This window comes from Arctopsyche grandis, chromosome 5, assembly GCF_051622035.1.
Source record: "Arctopsyche grandis isolate Sample6627 chromosome 5, ASM5162203v2, whole genome shotgun sequence".
In the NCBI taxonomy this organism is placed as follows: Eukaryota; Metazoa; Arthropoda; class Insecta; order Trichoptera; family Hydropsychidae; genus Arctopsyche; species Arctopsyche grandis.
Window position 1 is genome coordinate 5,295,749 of NC_135359.1, and position 23,479 is coordinate 5,319,227.

A 23,479-nucleotide genomic window follows, 5' to 3' on the forward strand; every position below is an offset into this window, starting at 1 on the left:
ATTATGCCCAGTGAACACGAATCTAGTAATAAAAAATGTTGATTAGCTCGAGATTCGGAGATATATGTGTTTTATAAATCGCGCGATTTTTCTATATCTTGATGTTGTTCGGTCGATGTCTCAAAATTTGTCAATTTCCTGTTCAAAATGAATATTGAAATCTATAGTCGGGTATTTTATCTTCCATTTGTAGTACTTTTCAGCTTTCAAATCTCTCTAAGTAGTCATCCAGTTCAAATCAAAAGTCAAAAGTACGTATTTTCACTTGGGATTTTTTCCCACTGTTATTACTATTTTATATTGAGTATTTTCTATTGAAACATGTTTATAAAGATAGTGTTCTGATCACATTATTTTTTGTTTTCGTTTTAAAGGGTTAATTGGAAATGCGCTGAACTTTAAATCGGTAAAATTGCGAGAAAAAAGCTCGTACTAGTGTTTACTCGTATTTACACGAATTGAATTAATAGGGATAATATATTAAATTATCTTTATATGAGAATTAAATAAAATTCCACTAAGAAAAATCATATTTCGATTATTCTTGTGGATTAATAACAAAAATTCTATTGATAACTGGCTTACCTCGATAAAATAAACGATTTTATTGTTATCTAACAGAATTATTAGTATTAGATCACCAAATAATGTTGTTGTTAAATATAATCAAAAGAAATTAATGACATTTAAACGTACAATTGAAATAAAAAAATTGTAATTCACTTGTTTTTTTATGATTTAATTTCAGTCTTCGAGTAACGGTTGTGCTTTACACTAGAAAAAAAATCATACGCCAATATTTAACGAATTATTTAATAATTAAACATATCAATCAATATAATGATATCGTAATTTTGTCCAGATCAATCATCATTCGCACCAATTACTATTTAATATCAGTTTCATTGTGATACAAAGTGATGTCAGTGCGCGTTTTTCATAAAATTTTTAATTATTTAGTTGTGTTGAAGTTTTCCTTCGCGTGTGAAAAAATAAATTCATTTGTTTTTGAATGAAGTGAATTTAAATTAAAAAAATAATTAAATGCTTCTTAGTATGTAGTATGAAAAATAAATATATATTGTGTGTTAAATTGTCTTTTTATGCGTATATTCAAGAAGATGATTGGCAAAGGCGCTTAAACTATTGATATGGAGACTTCATATAGCTGGTGAATTTTCATATTGTTTTATATTGCTGTGCAACTTTATTTTATAATACCTGTATGTTAATTTTAAATATTATATTGAAATTTTTAGCCTGCAGTTACGGTAGGAGATATACATAGTTTAACAATCGGCGAAAATTTATCTGTAAGCATAATTTATTTATTTTTATACATACATACATACATACATATGTATCAATTAAAGCAATTTTATTGGCTATACTTCGATTTGATAGTATAATATTTCATTTTTCGACCAAAATCATTCATTTTTACACTTTTTTACATATTAAAATTTAACTTTTTCAAGTAAATAATTTAAATATGTACATATGTATGTACAGTGTTGTTAATACAATATAGAGATTGAAATCTACGGGAAACTTAAGTCATTATGGACCGTTCGAATTTCCCGAAAACTACATACATATATGAGAGTCCGCGTATTTTTCGTAAAGGTAATAAACAAATTAAAAATTTGTTTTCGGCTGTATGAATCAGATCATTCTTTATGACTGTATGAATCAGATCATTCTTCATTTACTGTAGTTTATTTATTTATTTATTTTAAACAGACCATTGTGGCATAACAGGAATTCCTAAAGCGCCACAATGGTCAAAAAATATAACACAAAAAAGAAAAAAAACAAAATAACAATTAAACATAAACATAAATACATCCATACATACATAAAAATAGCATTTATAATAACAGATAAAGTAAAAATATCAAATAAAATATAGCATAAGGAATGCCTTGCACCTACAGCCAGTTTCAATAAATATGTAAGAAACAACTACAAATACAAAACATCCCTGTAAGGCCCAAATGGAAGAGAGTTAATCAAAATTTCACTCATAAATCACAATCAATCATGAAAACAATGATGAGCGCAGACTACCAGATAAATAATAAATAAGATAAGTTTATAGATCATTGTGCTATTCAGGTTGATAGACTATTGGCCGAATGGTCACTTGGCCGACGGATGCTTAGCCGAATGGACATTAGGCCGACGGACATTTGACCGAACAGAAACTTGGCCGAATGAGATTGTTAATTGTTTAAATTTATCAAAAATATCAAATTTTAATGAGGTCGAGGGGATTTCTGAATGGTACATATTTACATATATACCAAAAAAGCCATACAGGTAAATCCCAATGCACCTTCCTGGTCAATTACAAATACAAATGCAGCATTTTTATTACAAGTCGTTGAATTTCGAGACACTGAAAAACTCGCAAATTAACGAGACATCTATGAATTGTCCATAAATTTTATTGTACATCAATCAAACTTCAAATAGTGGTGACATAGTAGGTAGGAAGGATTTTTAGCCATTTTTTTTTCCGGGAACCGTTTCAACAATGAAATCAGAGAAAATTGGCAAACTCTGATAGGAAACGATCAACATGGAGTCACAAATCCAGGTCTGACCAACAGCATACTCTGAAAAATTCATTTTCATTCAGGGATTGAACCCGGCACCTTCTTGACGCTAAGCAGAAACTTAACGACCGAGCTATGCTGCTGGCTAATTTATTTTCAGTGAGTTTTTAGTCATTTTAATATACAATCGGCCAAGTATCTAATTGGCCAAATGTTCGTCAGCCTAATGTCTGTTTGGCCACATGGTTTAAAGTCCACCGGTCTAAAGTCCATCAACCAAGTGTCCATTCAGCCAAAAGTTCGCGTACGGTTATTCATTTGAATGAAAGGTTCAATTTGAGAAATACATATGTATGCTACTCGAAAAAACCAGTCAATTTCAATATCTGGGGATTTGAAATCTTTTCTGAATATTATTATATATTTAAATTTATTTATCGATATTTTGAATAAATATATGCTGGTATGATATCTATGAATGGAAGTTTGAAACTAAATCGATTCAATAGTACTTTTTTTGTTGTATGAAGTTTGGGAATTTTATTAAAAACATAGTGTATGTGTTTACGACTCATTGTGAGTAAATACATACATAAATATATGATTAGTTCGTTAAGTCTGGCTTTAATATCAAAATGATTAAAACAGTTCGTGGAAATATTTATTTATTTTTGATAAAATAATATTAGATTAAATATGAAACAGCTTGGATAATTAGTTTTATCAACACGATAAAGAATAAGCGATGCCTAATAATTTTTAAACAATATTTGGAACGTATGTAAGTGGATTCACTTAATGTGTTTAAACACTGTGTCTTAAGCTTAGAATATTTAATTTTATTTTGTACAGGTACAAAAACCCATTTCAGTACATCATATACATATATAATATAAATAATAACAGAAAACAGTATAAATACATCAAATTAATAAAAACAATAATATGGTGTTGATCATATGACATACATATATAGCAACAGACAAAATAATAGTAAAAACATAATATTAAGGAAAACGAATATTTTGGATAGATCTGCTAAACTAACCCAAAGTCACATTAAATATGTACGTTGATGTCCGTCTGATCAGCTATATATGTATGTATGTACATATATGGTTACATAGCCCAACAGCTGTTCATATCGGAGTATTAAAAAGAGTGCTAGATTTCGCTACTTATTAGATGTTAACGTACTCGAAAATAATTTTTAGTTGCAAAAAAATGAATTCACTGATAATGGGTGGTTTTATACAATTCCTCGAAGAACAAGGAATATGTGTCGTAATAATAAAATACGACAACAAGATTCGAGACTTACTAAACCCGTCACTCCCCAAATAAATTTACTTGGATATAACCAAAGGTTATATCCAAGCAAATGTAGTATCCATATATTTTAAAGTGGAGAAACTGACAAAAATTGTTATGGACTTTTTCCAAAAAAAATATTTTATATTTTTTTGGTAGGTGACCAAATTATGCAGTTATACTCCTAAATGGACCTAACAAAATAATTGTAATTTATTCTATTGTTTTGGTCTTGTACTGATTATTAGCTTATTATGGGCAATGCTCACTACTACATATGTATATATGCGCAATGCTCACTACTTCCAATATCCAAGTATAATGGTGTTGCTTTATTGTCCGCTTGTCCGGAGTATATTAGAGTTTGGGTCTGTAATTTGGATTCCCACTGAAATTAAATTCTCTCTCTTGATAGAAATAGTTTAAAAAAAGTTTCTTAGATGCCTTTATATGAGGAAATATATCTAAATATTATCCCTATTTATTTCCCACTGCCTTTTTACAAGGTATGCTAGGCTTTGACTCATAACACTGTTCGACACGAAAATGGTTCAGAGACGAGATATGACTTTTCTTATAGATCTATGCCCAGTAAACACGAAACTGGTAATAAAAAATGTTGATTGGTTCGAGCTAATCAACATTTTTTATTACCAGATTTGTGTTCAATGGGCATAATTCTATAAGAAAAGTCATATCTCGTCTCTGAACCAAAAAAAAAGTCGTCATTTGTCGAACAGTGTAATCTTCGAGAAGAATTATTGCCGTTTCCAACTATTTCTTGGGAGTATTAAAGGGAATAATTGACAACCCTTCGATTTTATTGGAATTTAAATTTTCGGCGCCCGAATGTGGTAGAGCTTTGCGTCATCATTTACTTTTCCAACCTATTTATGCGAAAACGTCTGCTTTCAATAACTCGTGTCTTGTAAAGGCTTTCCGGTTCCTTAATGTGATAAATGAACATATGGACCTGTTCAATTGTCATGTTAATGAACTGGCCAGTTTAATGATATTCAACACGAGTTTATTTGAATGAGATGAATGATTGGTAATTTTTATTGTTCTTCTCTTTGTTGTTCTATGTTTTTGTAAGAGTGGTGTGACACTTTCAGGCAACATGTCAGGTCACATTGGTCATATTATTGTTATTATTATTATAAAAATAATAAATAAATAGATTAGGAATCAACAACACATCATTGGAATTAACAATAGCTTATGTCTAAATTTGACGCAATGCTGCAAAATGACTGTAAGTCAGCAAACCAAACAATCATCACTTTCACAAACCATCACTCTTGGTCTATTAAATAAACATAGGTATTGGCTGTTATGCGAAAGATTGTCTCGGAATTGAAAAAAACCGACACATATTTTTTTATCGCACCCCCTGCTAAAGACGCAGTTTCATGTCAAAACCAAGTCGACATAAAAAATGATACACATGTATATTGTATCAGTGTCTTTTCTCATGGGTCATAACGACGTGAATCCGGATAAAAGGTTGTACGTGTACGCTCAACATAAATCATAAAATTTCAACGAGAATTTGTCTCGCTAGTAGTGTTCCCGCGACGGGAGCAAATCCGTGCGCCCAACCGTCGACGCCGGAGCGCTAATATTTTTTTATTACAAAGTTCAAACAATAACAACCTGACATGGGGTGGTCACGGGGTGGGTGGGTGGGTGGGTGGATGGGTGGTGAGGGAGGTGCACTTAAGTAATTCGGGCGTGCGGTCTCGAGCCGGCTAATTGAGACAGATGGGTCCCGGCAGTGCGGCCCGCGTCCGGATTACGGCCCCCGTATCGTCCGGAAAAAAGCGATACCCTGATTAAAATATACATCGCAGCCGGTTTTTGCAGGCCCCCGGCGATCCGGTATCCGGATGCGTAAAACACGCAACGCCTAATTCGCACGACCGTAAATCAAACGGAAGCGTTAAAACCGCGCGTCCCCCCCTTCCCCCCTCACCTCTGGCAGATTTCATGCATCGGTCTATCGCCTCATTCGGTGACATTTTTCCCGATTTTCCGTCGAACTTTCATTCAAAACAGATTCGAATAACGGTGAAGTTGATTACTACAAGGCTATATGATTTTTTATTCCTTACTTTTACAAGGCTTTTCTATGGTTCACTTCGCTAACGATTCCTAAAGACTTCCGATGCCATTTTGCGCGGTTTAGTCAACGATGGTAATTTTATTTTTATTGTATTTTATTTTTTATTTTTCCCAGGAAGGCCTGACAGGTAAACCTCAATGCGCCTTCCTGGCGAAATAACAAACAATGCAGAATTTTTTTTATTACATAAGTCGCTGATTTACGAGATATTGAAAACTCGTAGTTACCGGGACATCTAAATACATAATTATTACATATGTACATAAAGAAGTAAATTGAAAGAATACCTGACATCTATGGTCAGATATTACAAACATCGTATAAATACGATCAATAACATTTTTCATTTAACAATACGAATTTTTACATTCAACAAACAACCGCAGTGTATCTATGTATCTATGGTGAAAAATCTGGCGAAACCTGAGATATAACAATAACTCAAGGTTTGCAATAGAGAATTGGAGAGGAAAAGGCAATTTTATAGGAATCGTTTCAATGAAAATCAGAAAAATTGGCAAATTCTGATAAGAAACGATCGACCTCGACAAACCGAGGTTTGGCCAACAACGGGACTCTGGTGGGAATCAAACCTGTGATATCCTGCACGAAATAATGCAACACTAGACCACGCTGCCGGTTAAATCGATTAATTAAAAATTTATCGATTAATCGGTTAATTTAAATCGATTCTGATAGTTCGATGGTGAAAAATAATAAAATTTTAATTTAAAGTTTTAACACATAAAATTTGCATTATAGGCTCTCATTATATCTCACATATATGTTTACTTCACTAATAGGTTATATAATGAATGTTAAAATGTATTTATTACAATTCGATATTCGTGTTATTTATTTATATTTCTTATTTCTATCGTACGTGTACATACATACACACTCGCCCTTATAAATTGCTACAAAGTGAAGAGTGTACTAATGAAGACACAATACAAATAATACATGCTCTTTTATACAATGCGACTTCATACAAACATCATACGCAGTGATATATATGGATAAATTATTGCAGAATTTTTATAATAGAAATTGGTGAACCTCAAGAGGCTGAATAACTTGAGATGTGTAAGGTAATACCAATTTAAAAACTCCGAAAGGAAACTATCGACCTAGAGTCACAAACCAAGGTCTGGCCAGCAGCGGTACTCTAGTGGGATTCGAATCCGTGACCATTCTGCTCGAAACATTATATGCTAATTAGTAGTTTACGCTGCTATCACACTGGCATTTGTATTTACATACATACATACGTCGGCCGGAGCAATAAATGTCAATTTTAGGTGATTTGCGTCGTATAAAGGGTACGTTTAAGAAAAAATTTCATCGATTTTAAGCGAAGTCCTGTGACACAGAAGTAGATTTTTTTCTTATGTATTTTTTTTAGATTAGGTCAGATTTTTTTAATATTAAAAAATAAACGCTAAATAGACTCCTATTGCAGGTTGTTTGGGTTGATATGATTATTTTTGACTGATGAATGTGAATCCGAAGTCGCCACTTTGCCTGAAACTCTCATATAAAGTGCGCCACGCTCACAACGGTCATTTGTATGGCGAAAGCGTTCTTTTCAAAAAAATTGTTATTAATTTCATGTTATCGTCATTTTTTTGAATATTAAAGTTCTTCAGAATTTCCATGGGTATCTATTTTTTTAAACATAAAAATAAGGCTTCAATTTTGCATTTCCGTATTTTAACTACATTCATATTTCTAGAATTTCTTCATCACTCACGTAGAAATCGTAGGTTTGTGAAATTTTCCTTAAAAATGTTTAACGAAAGTTTCCAATATGTCACCTGTAAGATTTCAAGAACACAGAAAAATTTAATTTTAGAGATTGAGCTATTTATGGTTATTTTGAATTGTATACGATAAAATTTGTACTATGTGCATACATACATATGTATGTATGTATGTGCAATCTCAATTACAATCGTACTGTGTATGTACGTATATGTATATATGATACATATTTGGTTAATTTTTGATCGTTCTTACCATTAAAAATGAATTATAAAAATCTATTGTACTTCGATTTTCAAAACGCATTATTGTAAATTAGTCTGTACGTTCGAATATATGTATGTCCATACATATATATGTGTAATATGTATATTTTCGAATCGACGTTTTGTCCATTTGCGATCGAAATAAGGAACTCGATTCACACACGGGGTGAAAATAAAATCATCAGCGAACGAACAAACATCAGTGAATAGGGTACCGTTACAATTATCAAAATATATTGTTTTTATTGTCGACCGCAAAAACGGTTACGGCCGTTAAGAAATTAACGGCACCCTGTAGGTTAATTTGATTTTTTTTAAACTAATTTTTTTGCAATTATTTTTGATCTATTGCTTATTTTTAATCGTTCGCTTTATGATTGCTCATATTTACGAGTACAACAGGTCTGTTTATAATTTAAGTTGCAAATTTAAAATAAATTTTCCACTAACATTCGGTATTCTGTCTTTAATATTCATACTTCCGGGAAATCCACTGTTTTTTTGTAGTCTCGCCTGGAGGAAATTCTCCCAAGAATTACCAGGCCTTTTTGAGTATAAATTTAACATTATATAATAAAATTGATTTGAATTCTACGAATAAATAATATGATAATAAGAAATGTATTGGTATTTTCTTGGTATTTTCTTGGTATTTTCTTGGTATTTTCTTGGTATTTTCTTGGAAATCTTGGTATTTTCATTATTCAGATAAGTACATACGTACATATTGTATGTATGTACTTGTTGTGCAAATATTTCACCTTGATATATTTTAAATCATTAAATGCCTGTTTTGTAATGAATGTATTTATCAAATATATTAAATATTTAAATCAATTCCGATTCCAAGTTTTAATAAAAAAAACATATTTATTTAAAGTTTGGATCATTGTATCATTACAGGAATTCCTAATGCGCCACAATGGTCAAAAATATAACAGAAAAGAAACAAAATAATTACTAAAGAAATTAGACATGACAAATACAAAACATATATGTATTTACACAAACAACACATTTAACACAATCATAAAAATAATAAGCTATATAATAGCGGATAATAATAATATGTAATTACAAATTATAAAAACAACAAAGAAGGGAATGTCGTATAAAAGAAAAAAAGAGAAAGAAAAATAAATGTATATACAGACAAAAATACATTTATACATAATCATAAAAAACAATAGCAGATTAAGTTCTGTTTTTAATTCCAAAAACACTATTTCTGTTTGACATATTCACAAATTGTTATCACTTCTTTTAATTCGATTTGTCCAAAATCATATCGACATTCGGACATATCGAATATATATATATATATATATATATATATATATATATATATATATATATATATATATATATATATATATATATATATATTCGTATAATCACAAGGAAGATAATATACCTAAGGAGCGACGAAAACTGATTGAACGAAATATTGTAGCGTAATTCAATATTATTGTTTGGTAAAATTTTGACCTCTTACTTACACTCTATTAGTATATCATTACTTCATCCATCTTAATGATGAATTGCCAAACAGACTAACTGAAAGATTGCTGCGAATAATAGTGGCAACAAACTATATAGTATTGTAGCCACAAATACTGTTATTGAATTTCTATCCAAATATGGTATAAAATGATTTATATGACAGACAAATCGTGTAACAAATCATTTCATATGTGGAATACATATTTTAAATGTAAAAAGTAAGAATCGAAAGGTTGAAAAGAATTTTAATCCCTCACTTGTGTACGTACAATGTATGTACATACAATGTATTTGTCAAATTTCACTAGAAATAATTTCGTGAATAATATCCAGTTTTAATAAAGCTAATCGCATTTAAATTACCCACGATATTAACAGAATTTGAATAGGCATTTTTATTGTAATACCTATATATGTATATGAATATACATGTACATACATACATACATATGCATACATTGGTAAAATATAATTAAATTTTTGATACGAGCGATTGATTTGACATTAATCATAAAATATCTTGTTTGTGATCTGAAAGATATTTTCTTTAAACATGAATGTTCCTCTAGGGATTATACGGTGATGGGTTTCAAGAAAACCAATTCTATGTAGGAAACCCCTCGACCCCGGAGGAATCGTGCTATACAATTTTTCAGTAGTATGTATGTATATTTATATAAAAAAAATTTAAGCACAAACGTTAAGCAATATTTATAGCCAAAAATACATATAAAGTGAGTTGTTATTATTGAACGCTCTTTTTAATGTCGCGTTAAATAAACACACAAATTGGAACCATAACAATTTTTAAGGGAGTTTAAGTATGACATTTACATTTACGAATGATATTTCGCCCGCGGAAAAAAGTATAATGGATCCGTATCCTTTAACAAATCGCACAATAACCGAATAAAGTCGGCCAGGGGCGCACACACGCGGTTCGGAATTTGAGATGAATTTGTGATTGCCGGGATTTATATACGGACAGGGCTGTGGGGGCCCGGCTTATGCCCAATCCAATTTTCTCTCGGTTTTTTTTCTCCACCGTTTCGGCCAAAACAAATGTCGGAAAATGCGCCACTAAAATTAGCTCCGTTTGTCCCTCGGCCGTTCCGTTTCGTCTTTTTCCAGCGCGTCATTGGAAAATCGACGATATGCAAAGTGTGTTTTCTTTTATACCGAGCGCGGGTCATTATGAAAATCGTGTTAGGGTAATAAGTGAGCGGGGCAAAGGGGTGCGGTGGGTGGTGAATATATAATTTAAACAAATGCGAGGCAATTCTCCCACGTGAAATATTTGTACGTAAATTTTCGGCTCACGTTATTATGTACATACATATGTGTGTGTATGTATGTATTTATGTATGTAGGTATATTTCGCTAAACGTAGACGAAAATTCTTCGTCAAAATGCGAGGTATGTTTGACGCGGCGGAAGGTTTTTTTTTGTTTGTTATTTTTCATTATCAAAAATATTTCACATGAGTGATCATATCGTATTTGTTCAACGGATAGAAATCTATGACGTGTTTTTCAATTTGTCGACGTTCTTCGCAGCACACTCTCGTAAATTCCAGTGAATGGATGTTACATATTTTCCTATGTATCGGAAAACTTAAGCCGTCTTTGGTATTTTTAGTCTGAAAGAACTCACTTGTATTATGTACTAGTTGTTTTGCCCGGCTACGCTCGGTATTTGTAATATAAACAGCGTAAACATGGCGAATCTAATAGTAAATATTAATTTGTATTTCTATTAAATTTATTTGAATTGGAAAAAAACAAAATTGTCGTCATAGAAACTTTGTTTTGTTTTGAAGTTCCCAACAAAAAATAATTACATACATACTTACATGCATACAAAGCCTCTTTCGAAATTATATATTAGAGATAAAATAATTTCAATGCAAATACTTCAACCTTTCAAATTACAAAAGTGTAATGTTAAATACATTAAATTCATCTCATTATCATCTACGGCCATTCGTCATCCACCGCTGGATGAAGGCATCTCCAAAACGCTTCCACTCGTCCCCAAACTAATGTGCGTACGTAATGTGTAGCTAACTGAAGGCTTACTTATGTTTTATAATATATGTATTATTTTGTGAGATGTTTTTTTTGAATTGTGTGGACCACTATACTGTACATATTTACGTAAAATATAATATCATCATCTACAGCCATTCACCATTCATCACGCTTCAACTCGTCTCTGTTTTGCGCAACTCCCATCCATTTCACCTCACAATTTTTCCTAATTTCGTCTACCCCTCTTCCCTGCGGTCTTCCTTTTATCTTTTTGCATTCTCTCGGGTTCCATTCTAGCATTTATTTTTTTCACCTTTCGTCCATTCTTCTTGCCACGTGGTCAGCCTATTGCCATTTCAACCTCTCCATTCTATCCACTATATCCACAACCATTGTCATACTTCTCACCCACGTATTCCGTTTCCTGTCTTTTATCGTTATGTCAAGCATACAACGTTCCATACTTCTTTGGACTCGGCTTAGTAACTTTGCGGTCAATGTCCAAATTTCACATTCATATGATATTCGATTAAAATTTATCTAACTATATGTATGTTTATATGATACATATGTAATAGACATTAAATAGATTAATTAGTTAATTATTCTTCCTATTATTATTATTTATTATTATTCTATACTGTCGTATTTATTATTTATATGGACGATGGGGATTGCACTATTCTTTGATTGACCTTAAGTCTGGAATAAAAAAGTTATTATTATTATTATATTTATCTATATCATTTATTTAGACTAATTAAAACGATTTAATTGCATAAAATTTAAAACAGAAACGATAACTTAGCAGTATTCAAATGAAGGAAGCTCTTTTGCATATTTTATTTACATATTTCAATCGGTTTACAAAATATTATGCTAATATGAAGACAATGTATATATGTATACATATATTGATTGATTATTCTTTTTGGAAAAAAGATGCTTCAAAATATATAATGAAAAATAATGAGAATATGCTCAAATAATGAAAATGCTCAAATAATGAAAATATGCTCAAATCGCATTTCAGGTAAAATATTGCTTACACTCAAAACAATCCAAAATTTAAGACTTTGGTCATTTTTTTTAATAGAAATCAAAATATAAAATGGATTTATTACATTTTTTTAAATTTTCTTTTATTTTGACACTAATATAATTGAGTAATAAATTTTCGTTACTGGTAATAAATGACACTATTAGCCATATGCTTGTATGTATATATTCGTATTTTTACGTTGGAAATAAAAGCGATTTAATATTAATAAATTTATCAAAAAGTAACGGACGAAGGGGGACGCGTTGGGAAGTACATACATATGTATATATGTATGTATGTAGAGGGTGTGAAGGATTGGCAGGACCGTATTTAGAATTTGGGCTGGTTGTCGTCGACACCGTCTGGAGCCGTCCAAAGCCGGCCCTTTCCGGATTCGTTTTTGTCCCTTCTACTGCCGGACCTTTTCACGCAGGGCCGAAATGGCACGCGAGTGTACGCAGTGCCGAATTGTGGGCATTTTCCCGCAAAGAAGATTAGAAAGTTTCCATTATAAAGGGCCACTTCGAATGAAACTCCCCGTTTCACCCTTCTTCCCTCATACCCCGCTGTCCCTGACCAACAATAGTCCCTACCCCAAGCCACTCGCTTTTCACAAAAAAAAAACAACTTAAAGTATAAAGTTATTTACTGGAAATTTTAAGTCGCGTCGGAAATGTGACCGTATCGCGTGCGAAATATTATAATGAGAGAACAATTGCATCCAGATTTTAAGAATTTATATAATTTCATCACAAACCAATGTGAACATTAGATCACGCGAAATGAAAAAAAAATGATTTACGTATAATAATGGTTTTGTTTTCAAAAATATTAAGTAGGTACATAAATTAAGTGTGATCGGTTTTGTGATATTACTAAAAAATAATATATACATATGTACATAAATACCAGTGGCGTTTCAAAAAAATATCTCTGTTTTTATCACACGGCTTTACTTACGTGTGCGCAAGCAGGATACAAGCGGACTCGGTATGACGCCACGTAATCCTTTGATACATATGTATGTACATTATACACGGCACGCCTATGATACATATGTACATAATATACGGAATATCGTTCAAAAGCATGTGCAATCTACTGTAACTATTGGAAGATGCTGCTACCAGATAGTCACTATGTAGAGGACGACCACAATGGTTTAATAGAATTTTCAATAAATTTAGTATGCCTACATTACTAACTGCAAAATTCAATTGAAATGTGATAAAAATAGGTATATAAATATAGGATATTTTTTTAGGATTTGAATAAACTCTATATTGCATACCCTAATCAATAAAAAAAAACTTCCGGAAACGATACGCATACATGAGTTTGATATACTGACAGTTTTATCAAGTGCCAGATCACTAGCATAATGTAAAATAAATTATTGTATTTTATTATCTACAACTATGTATGTATGTATGTATGTATGAATAATTGTAATTGGCCTGTTTTTTTTCAAAATAACTTTTTCGTTGATGCGTTCAGAATTATATTCTCTACTGAAATATATGTATACATATGTATGTATAAATACATATACATATAGACAACGATCAAAATGAATCGATATGAGAAACGTGGAATGAGGAGGATGGGGTGGGGGGGGGGGGATGTTGTGTGCCTCACCTGACAGGTAAAAAGGAAGCGTCCGATATTAAAAACTTTTACCCGTTACATTGTTCATTTGGTCCAAGTGTCAAAGTTTTTATGTACGTGTGTTTTTTTTCCGTTTCGGCAAAAAAGCTTTTTATTTCGTGTTGCTCGTTACGTTTACGTCTACATGTCTACGACCTCTGCACGACTTTTGCGAAGCATCAGCGAAATTATTAGCTCAATCTCCGCATCGATTTTATTTATTTTTTTTCGTAATACACATTCGACTTTGTGTGTCACCGCTTCACCGTGAGAAACGTTTTTATTTTACGAAAAAATGAATTATTTTCTTTAGTGTCTTAAGAAGCGAGATTTTTTAAGGAAATAAATAGAATTCCTTACAAGATTGGAAGGAATATTCTTGCGAGGAAATAGCCGATGAGAATTTTAATTAAAATATTTTTTCACAAGTATTATTATCGTAAAAATTGGTTTCAAACAGTCTAAATTGGCAATTGATAATATTTTTCTGATTGAATTTAAAACTAATTTTAGATTTCTGCCGGGTATGATGAAATGTTGAAAATCACTTTAGTTTCGTTACCAACCATTTCCCACATTTGTATGTAATATAATATTTTGGAAAATGTCAAAAGCTCAAAGTTAGAACTGAAATTTTCATCGCTGTTTTCAGACGGTTTATCATATTTATTTAAGCTATATTTATTTACATATAGCTAGCTGTATAGCTCAGTCGTTAAACTTCTGCTTAGCACTGAAAGGCGCGGTACATTTGTAGTGCTGCTGGTCAGACTTGGATATTTGTGACTCCAGGTCGATCGTTTCCTATCATAGATGTCTCGTTAATTTGCGAGTTTTTCAGTGTCTCGTAATTCAGTGACGTGTAAAGTAAAAATGCTGCATTGTTTGTAATTGGCCAGGAAGGCGCATTGGGGTTACCTGTAAGACCTTCCTGGTATATTTATATGTAAATATATGTATATATATATATATATATATATATATATATATATATATATATATAATATATGGTATGTACAAATGAATGTATGCCACAATGTCAAAAATATTTTAATTAGCAGCGATGTTAGAGATGTGGCTTACAGTTTTGTGTATAATTTTGTTTTGAGCAGAAATAGAGGAATAGTTGGAATTCCAAATCGATGTAATTTAAGGTATCACTAGCACCAGTGTTTCTCCAAGTGTTTAATGGTCCGTACGCACCAAACCAACGACGATTTTGGGCCAACTTTTAAAACCAGTAGCGTACAAAATATCGAAATAAAAATTAAATTAAAAAATTGAAATTAAATATCAAAATTAAGCTAAAGAGCGAGATTGTGCTAAAATTAGATCATCGTTCATGTTTTGAATTACAACAATGTTTTGAATTACGACGATACGCATTACAACCAGAGAAATATTATAATTTCTCTGATTACGAGCAAAAAAAACCTTGTTGTTATTTCTTATTAAAAGTCGTCACGATATACTACTGTGTTTCCGCCGTCGATGAAACATTTAACAAAAAAAATGTCGGTGATTTGTCAAAGGGTTTTTTTTTCTTTCGTCGAAATAAAATTAATAATCACACATTATCCGATAAATTTTACCTCTGAGGTGGATTTAATTATTTGATTTATTTCGATGAGAGAAACAATTGAAGACATTATCCGATAAATTTTACCTCTGAAATGATTTAATTAATTGATTTATTTCGACGAGAGAAACAATTGAAGACTAAAAAAATTTCGATTGATATACCGACAATGCACCGGATTGCGACCATCGCTCGGTCACCCATACTAATACATGAGATATTCTCAGTAACTGCGCATTACGGGGAAGTAAAAATAATAATTCTTTGATTTTTTTTCGATCTTAGTGCGTATCTTCGTAAGTCAAAACATTCAGTCGAGGATTACCTGTATGTGATTGTTGATGATCTAATTTGAGGTCAATCTCGAAAATTTATTTAAATTGGGCATGTTCTGTTTTAACTTTCAATATTTTATTTTAATTTTAATATATTGATTATAATTTTATTTTGATATTTGAATTTAATTTTAATATAATAATAATAGTTTTAATTTTGATATTTAATTTCAATTTTTAAATTTAATTTTTATTTCGATATTTTGTACGCTACTGGTTTTATCCTGCTGGTTAAAACGTTGGCCCAAAATCGTCGTTGGTTTGGTCCGTACGCAGCATAAAACAGTGAAATTATCTCTTGGAATGCATATTTACATACATACAATCAGATATATATTTGATTGTACATAAACAAACTTTAGAACCAAAAAGTAAAACGCAAGAAGATATACATATAATATAGTTTTGTGGTATAGATAAACGATTCAAAAATTAATTCTGCTTGTATTATATTTAACTACCGTATAAAAAAGTATACAAAAAGTTTTAGGAATATTTTAATAATTTTTTTTATGAAAATAGTGATGTCATAATTGAACTAACATTTTATTTATATTTCTATATACCAAATTTCAAAATAATAAATCTTTTTACTACATACATACATATGTACATATGTATGTATATAGCAAAGGTAACTCGAACACTAGAAAATGACATTTTGATATCGTTCAAGTTGAAAGTGATTACGGCAGACGCTAAAAGTGCATTTGCATGCAAAGTTGCATTGTAAACTGAAGTTTGCGACTCGGACCGAATGCATGACACGATTGTTTTGTTTCGTACTTCAGTGTTCGACCAACAATTTCATTGTAAATCCGGGAATTAACGACGAAATGATTATGGGGGCAGAGTGAGCTTTGAACCGTGTCACCGGTCGGAGTGAATTGCTATACCGTTCCTAACATGAATTGAATTAGGGCAGCTAATAACTAATTTACATCTGTATCTATCCATTTCTCAAGTTTTAATGAGAATTGAAAATGTTAGAGGTAGCGGCGTGTACAATAACGTACAAACCTGGTAGAATTGAACAATGCAGCAGCAATTCAACAATGTTTCACAGAATGAATGATATGTTTCTACATACATACATGTGTACATATGTACAATATGCCCTTCAAATATTTTTTTATTTATTTAATAGAAAATTTCTAATTAAAATAACAAAAAAAACTTACAAACTAAAATTAATAATTATAATTTATATAATACTAGCTGAACCCGGCATGCGTTGCAATGCCACAATAACGCATGCAATTCCCGTTCCCGTTCCCGTTCCCGTTCCCGTTCCCGTTCCCGTTCCCGTTCCCGTTCCCGTTCCCGTTCCCGTTCCCGTTCCCGTTCCCGTTCCCGTTCCCGTTCCCGTTCCCGTTCCCGTTCCCTTTCCCGTTCCCGTTCCCGTTCCCGTTCCCGTTCCCGTTCCCGTTCCCGTTCCCGTTCCCGTTCCCGTTCCCGTTCCCGTTCCCGTTCCCGTTCCCGTTCCCGTTCCCGTTCCCGTTCCCGTTCCCGTTCCCGTTCCCGTTCCCGTTCCCGTTCCCGTTCCCGTTCCAGTTCCAGTTCCCGTTTCCGTTCCCGTTCCCGTTCTGGTTCCCGTTCCCATTTGTCGGAAAAACGCAGGCAGCGAACACAACGCAGTGGCATTGCAACGCAATAATTTCAAATGTTTTTTACCCTAAAAATATTTGAAATTATTGCGTTGCAATGCCACTCATTCCCGTTTTTCCCGTTTCCGTTCCTGTTTTTGGCCGATTTTTTTCACAGTATTCACAAACATGCATACAATAAATCCTGAAAGTTCCATCGTAATCGGTTCTTTAGTTTTGGAGCCTATTCGAGACAGACAGACAGACAGACAGACAGACAGACAGACAGACAGACAAACAAACAGACAGACATTGATTTTTATATATATAGACTAGCTGAACCCGGCATGCGTTGTAATGCCACAATAATGCATGCAATTCCCGTTCCCGTTTCCGTTCCCATTTTTGGGCGTTTTTGTTCACAGTAATCTTCCCGGACATGCATACCACAGATCCTGAAAGTTCTATCACAGTGGTTCTTAACCTGGGTTCGATCGAACCCCAGGGGTTCGGTGAGTCAATCTCAGGGGTTTGGCGGAAATTCAGCAGGCGAAATTTTCAACGTGATGGGATTTCAACAGAAAAGACGTCAGCACTCAAAGGGCTAAGTCGTACACACGACTTAATTCAACTAGCCGCGGGTAGCAGTTTGTTGACCGCTGATGTAGATACAACGATTAGTAGGAGTGTATAATATATTGTGAAACGATTATATTATTATTTTTCATTCAACTACTTGAAATATATTCATTGATCTCATTGAACTACAAATAAATGGAATTAAATATATATAAGAATCGAAAAAAAGTAAAGGAGCAAATGTCGAGCGATTCGCGCTCAAACTAATTGGTTCGCGGTCCGACAGGCGGCGCTGGCGAATGCGCCCGTTCTCGATAAAACGAACTTTGCAAACAAGGACTTGATCGAGTGAAAACAATTAACAAAGTCTAATGGAGTTTTGCGCGAATGTGTTCCAGCTCGCATTAAATTTTATAATGTCGTAAACGATACAGACCGCAATAAATGCAATAAGCCCTCGTCTAACGTATGGCGGAGAGGCGTACGTTTGTTTGCGAAATTTCGCGGTTTATGGACGGAGAACGAGTCGAACGAGACAACAAATATTGTTATGATACTTTGCACAGAATATTATAGTTATGTTCGTAGTGAGAGGGTAGGTTCGGATTGGATCTATTATGCAAAGGGTTGAGGGCGAAAGCGTGCCAAAAGAGCTAATTTCACAGAACGACTAATTGTATCAAAACCGTGTAGGTCTTCTTCATTACATTGATCTTCCAAGTTTGTACGTGATGTTTCTCTTCTCAAGGCAGGATATGTCATGCTTTCGTAAAGGTAGTCAAGGTGTGAGTGTGATTATTCAGTTTTTTTAATCTGTACTTCGTATATATTAAAATAGATGTTTAGTCATTAATAAATCAGTTTAATTTTTAGAAGAGGACTTTTTCTAGCTACCCAGAAATTTAAGAAAATTTTAAAGTGAAGTCAACACGACAATCTAATATATAATTTCGAAAGAGACTTTGTATGTAAGTATGTCAGTATCTTTGGTTGGGAACTTCGTAGACAAAACAAAGTTTCTATGACGACAATTCAATTGGTTGAATATTATATTTTTTTCGATTCAAATAAATTTAATAAAAAAACAAATGAATATTTACTATTAGATACGCCATTTTTAAGCTGTTTATATTGCAAATACTGAGCGAAGCCGGGTAAAACAACTAGCAATCAATCATAAGGTTGTAGATTACAGTTTTAATCGTGTTGCACTTTGCACGTAAAGCAAAGTTGTGGATTCGTCGAAAATATTGACTCCAATTGTGATTCCGATTTAAAATTTGTTTCCAATTTTGACTCCAACTAAATATGTATTTATCCAACTCTAGATCAAACTACTATTTTTGTAGAATACAATTCTTATTTAATTCTTACTGACTCATATTTCCGTTCTGATTTTTATTAACCAGTAGCGTGGTCTAGTGGTGAATGTTAAATTATCTCGTACTTGATGTTACGAGTTCGATGCCCGCTAAGTCTCTCTATTGGCCAGACCTTGGTTTGTCAAGGTCAATCGTTTCTTAATCCGAATTTGGCAATTTTTCTGATTTTCATTAAAACGATTCCTGTAAAATTGGCGTTTCCTTCCCAATTTTCTGTTGCGAACCTTTAGTTATTGTTATATCTTAGGTTTCACCATATTGCTCACCATAGATGTCTCTGTGGTTGTTTGTCGAATATAAAATTCGTATTGTTACATGAAAGTTATTCATAGTTATTTATCGTATTAATACGATTTTGTATTAATACGATAGACTTGTATTAATACGATACGTTGTTTAGATTTACATGTGTCTATGCAATAATTATGTGGACCAGGAAGGCACATTTGGGGTTTACCTGTTAAGCCTTCCTGGTATATTTGTATATATCTATGTAAAAATATGTCTGTAAAAATAAAATAAAATAAAATAAATTACGACTCCAACGTTAAAATTTTAGATTTTTAAATGCTTTTTATTATTACGAAATTATGTTCACAATACATCTTATATCTATTTTAATAGCTACTGATCTACTGATCATTTTCTATTTTACAATTTTATTTTATTTGGTTAGTAATCATAGTATTGTATTATTCTTATGTTAATGTACAGCATAATAGGAAAAAGAGCTCAAAAACCTATTTACAATTCTTAGAACGTTAAAATTTAAAAATCTATTACAGTATATAAGAATGTGAAATTGATATTAGCTATCAGCGATAATTAACGATGCAGTCTCGTATGTACTATACAGTCGGGTAGGTAAGTATAGAGTGTGACAAGTGAAAAGCAGGGGTAGCGAACCTAAGAGGGGTAGGGGTCACTCGCTATCTGACACTGGACTCTAATTGGGTGGAAAACTCCGATAAGAATTTTTCCAAAGGCGGGAAAATCCCGTCTTCATTACGAAAAATTCATTTCCCTCGGTAAAAAGCACACAAACACACAACCGAATAAATTCATAATCCTTTCAATTTGGTATAAGTGGAGTCGGAGGACTTGCCAAATCCTCGAGCATTAAAACGTCGTCAAGCGTTTAGTGTTTATTTTTCTATATTCGATTCTGCTTGGAGTGGTCCATATATTGTCTAAATCCTAAATCCGCCCCCTTTACGTCGGGGGTGAATTTCTCGTTGCGGTAACAAAGACGTTCTTTGGCTATTCAGGGGAGTGTATTTGCGCCGTGGCTTAGTGATAACAAGACGGCGGTATTAAGTTCAGTTGTGTTCGATTTGTTATTTATTTAGTGGGATCAGAGGGGCAACAAATGCTCCCTTATCAGCCCCGACTGCGTAATCAACCCTGCTGTACACTTGTATAGGGATGGTTCCCGAAATTGTCGCAAAGTGCCGTTCCGTCTTGGTTCCCGTATCGTCGAGATTGAGTGTTTGCAATTCATTTAATCAAATAATGAATATCCTCTTCTTAAAGTGGCGTACTTGATTTCAAGCCTCGCTTTTACACTTTCTGACAAACAATACAGGGGGTTTAAACATTTTTCTTATAACAAATATATATATGTATATTTATATCATTAGCCAGCAGTATGGCTGAATGGTAGCGTATATGTTTAGCACCAAGTGATCAGTGGGTTCGATCTGCTATACTGCTGGTTAGACTTAAGGGTATTTGTGACTCCAAATCGAGATCGTTTCTTATCAAAGTTTTCCAATTTTATCTGATCATTGTTGAAACGGTTCCTCAAAATTGGCACAAAATCATCTTTCCTGTTGTCACAAATCTTCTGTATTTATTTTATGTACAATTTGTAAAAGTTATGTACAAATCTAAATCCATAGATGTCTCAATGGATTAATTAATTAATTAATTGTTATTTTGTGTTCTTCAGTTTCTCGAAATACAGTGATTTATGTAATAATAAAATGCTGCATTGTTTATAATTAATTGTCCAGGAAGGCGCATTGGGGTCTTCCTTTCAAGCCTTCCTGGTATATATCTATGTAAATATATAAATAAACAAATATCTTACCGAATAAAACATGCATACAACGCCTGTCTTCTTTTAGCTGATAAAAAAATAGACGAGGAACGAAAACACGAAAATAGCTGACACAGTCTTATACATAAACTTGAGTTAAATAAATTTAAATGTAAACATATTAATGAAAAATAGATTTATAATAATATTATAATCAATTGGAACTCGATCCCTGGTAATGGTCAACACGATTATTTGAATCTTCATTTTTGAAACAATTAGACAAGTGTATTAAACCGCGTCTAAATTGGACGTACACAGGCACGCAAGGCGCTCACCCACGAACATGGACAAACAAGTCCATGAGCGCCTTTCTTTTTCGTGTATGTGCAGCTTGTGTTTTTGTGTTCAGCCAGTATATTTGATCTCTCGTGGGCAACTTATCTTTATAAAGGACAAGTTGCCCAACATAGCATCCCCGATCTGTAAGCGTGTTTATTGTCTAGGCAGGTATGTAGATCTTCCCGCATTCACCCTGTTCTGTGAGAACCTCAGCGTATCCTTTGTTCGGGCACTTACTGAGTCCCGTTAGCCTAATACGGGGTCTTTATTGTTCCCATGTTACAATATCCCCATGATATGAACAAAATAAATTTCACTGTAAAGTATTATTGTTATTGTTGAAAGTGGCGAGAGTAAATCTACTATTTATATATGTATGTATTTAAGTTCTAGATTAATTAGTTAATAAGGAAAATGTATAATTTGTATATAGAAATATGCAAGGGAAATATTTTTCAATTTTTTAAAGTGGCTAAGTACATTTTCAGTTTTAAAAACACTATTTCAGTATGATTTAATTCACAAATTAGTCCAGAATCTCAGAATATCAAAATAAATCTATTCCAGGCTATCACTATTTTAAATATTGTAAAACGCAAAACATTAAATATCTCGAATTGAAGAAAAATGGACATACGCCACTTTCAAAACACTAATTTAACTACCTGTTAAAAATGTATTGGTGTCTATATGTATATATGTATGTATTATTTTGAGAGCATACAAGTTTTGAATGTCATGCGAGCTATTTAATATGCATAAGGACAAAGGAACACTATTTTTTTTTCGTTTTCGCTCTGCGGTCAGGGGTTGGCCATATTTATATTTATACTGTCTTTCACGGTGGTTAAAGTCTGTCAAAAATTTGAAATAGGATCTGCGAGTGCACAACGGGGGAATGATAATGTAAAAGAATATAAAAATAAAAACGAAATCTGTCCCCGAGGATGCGGAACCCTCCCCGTTGCGTTGGCCCGAGCCACCAAATTGATTTTTATGAGAAAAATGCGGATGCGGTCGCTTTGATTGATCGTTTCCACGGTCGGCAAAGGGTTAAATCGTCGACGGTTAATTTTGATTGTTCGCTCGGCTCGAGTTTGCCGCCTCGCAATATATGTATACGAAAAGTCATAACCTAATTAAACTGTACGCCCGTGAGTTCGCGCGCACGTAAAATTATTACTTTGTAGTGCACATGCGAGTAGAACTATGTATGTATGTATGTTCGTATATATGTATGTACATATATAAGAACATATATTTTTTATAGTACATCTAATATATAGTTTCGTAAGAGACTTTGTAGTTCCTATGACGACGTTAATCGACATCATTAAATAACTGTTTACTATTAGATTTCTTGCAATTTTTTCTGTTTATATTACA

The 23,479-nt window shown here is 32.8% G+C and overlaps 1 protein-coding gene across 1 annotated transcript in view; it reads left to right on the forward strand.

The window, feature by feature from the left end:
- Positions 1–746: 746 nt before the first annotated feature.
- The window catches only part of LOC143912453 (kelch-like protein 7), a 261,782-nt gene continuing 239,049 nt past the window's right edge, over positions 747–23,479 (forward strand). The window contains exon 1 of the mRNA XM_077431743.1: positions 747–1,171. The gene's annotated coding sequence lies outside the window, so the exon portion shown is untranslated. The remainder of the gene's footprint in view (positions 1,172–23,479) is intronic.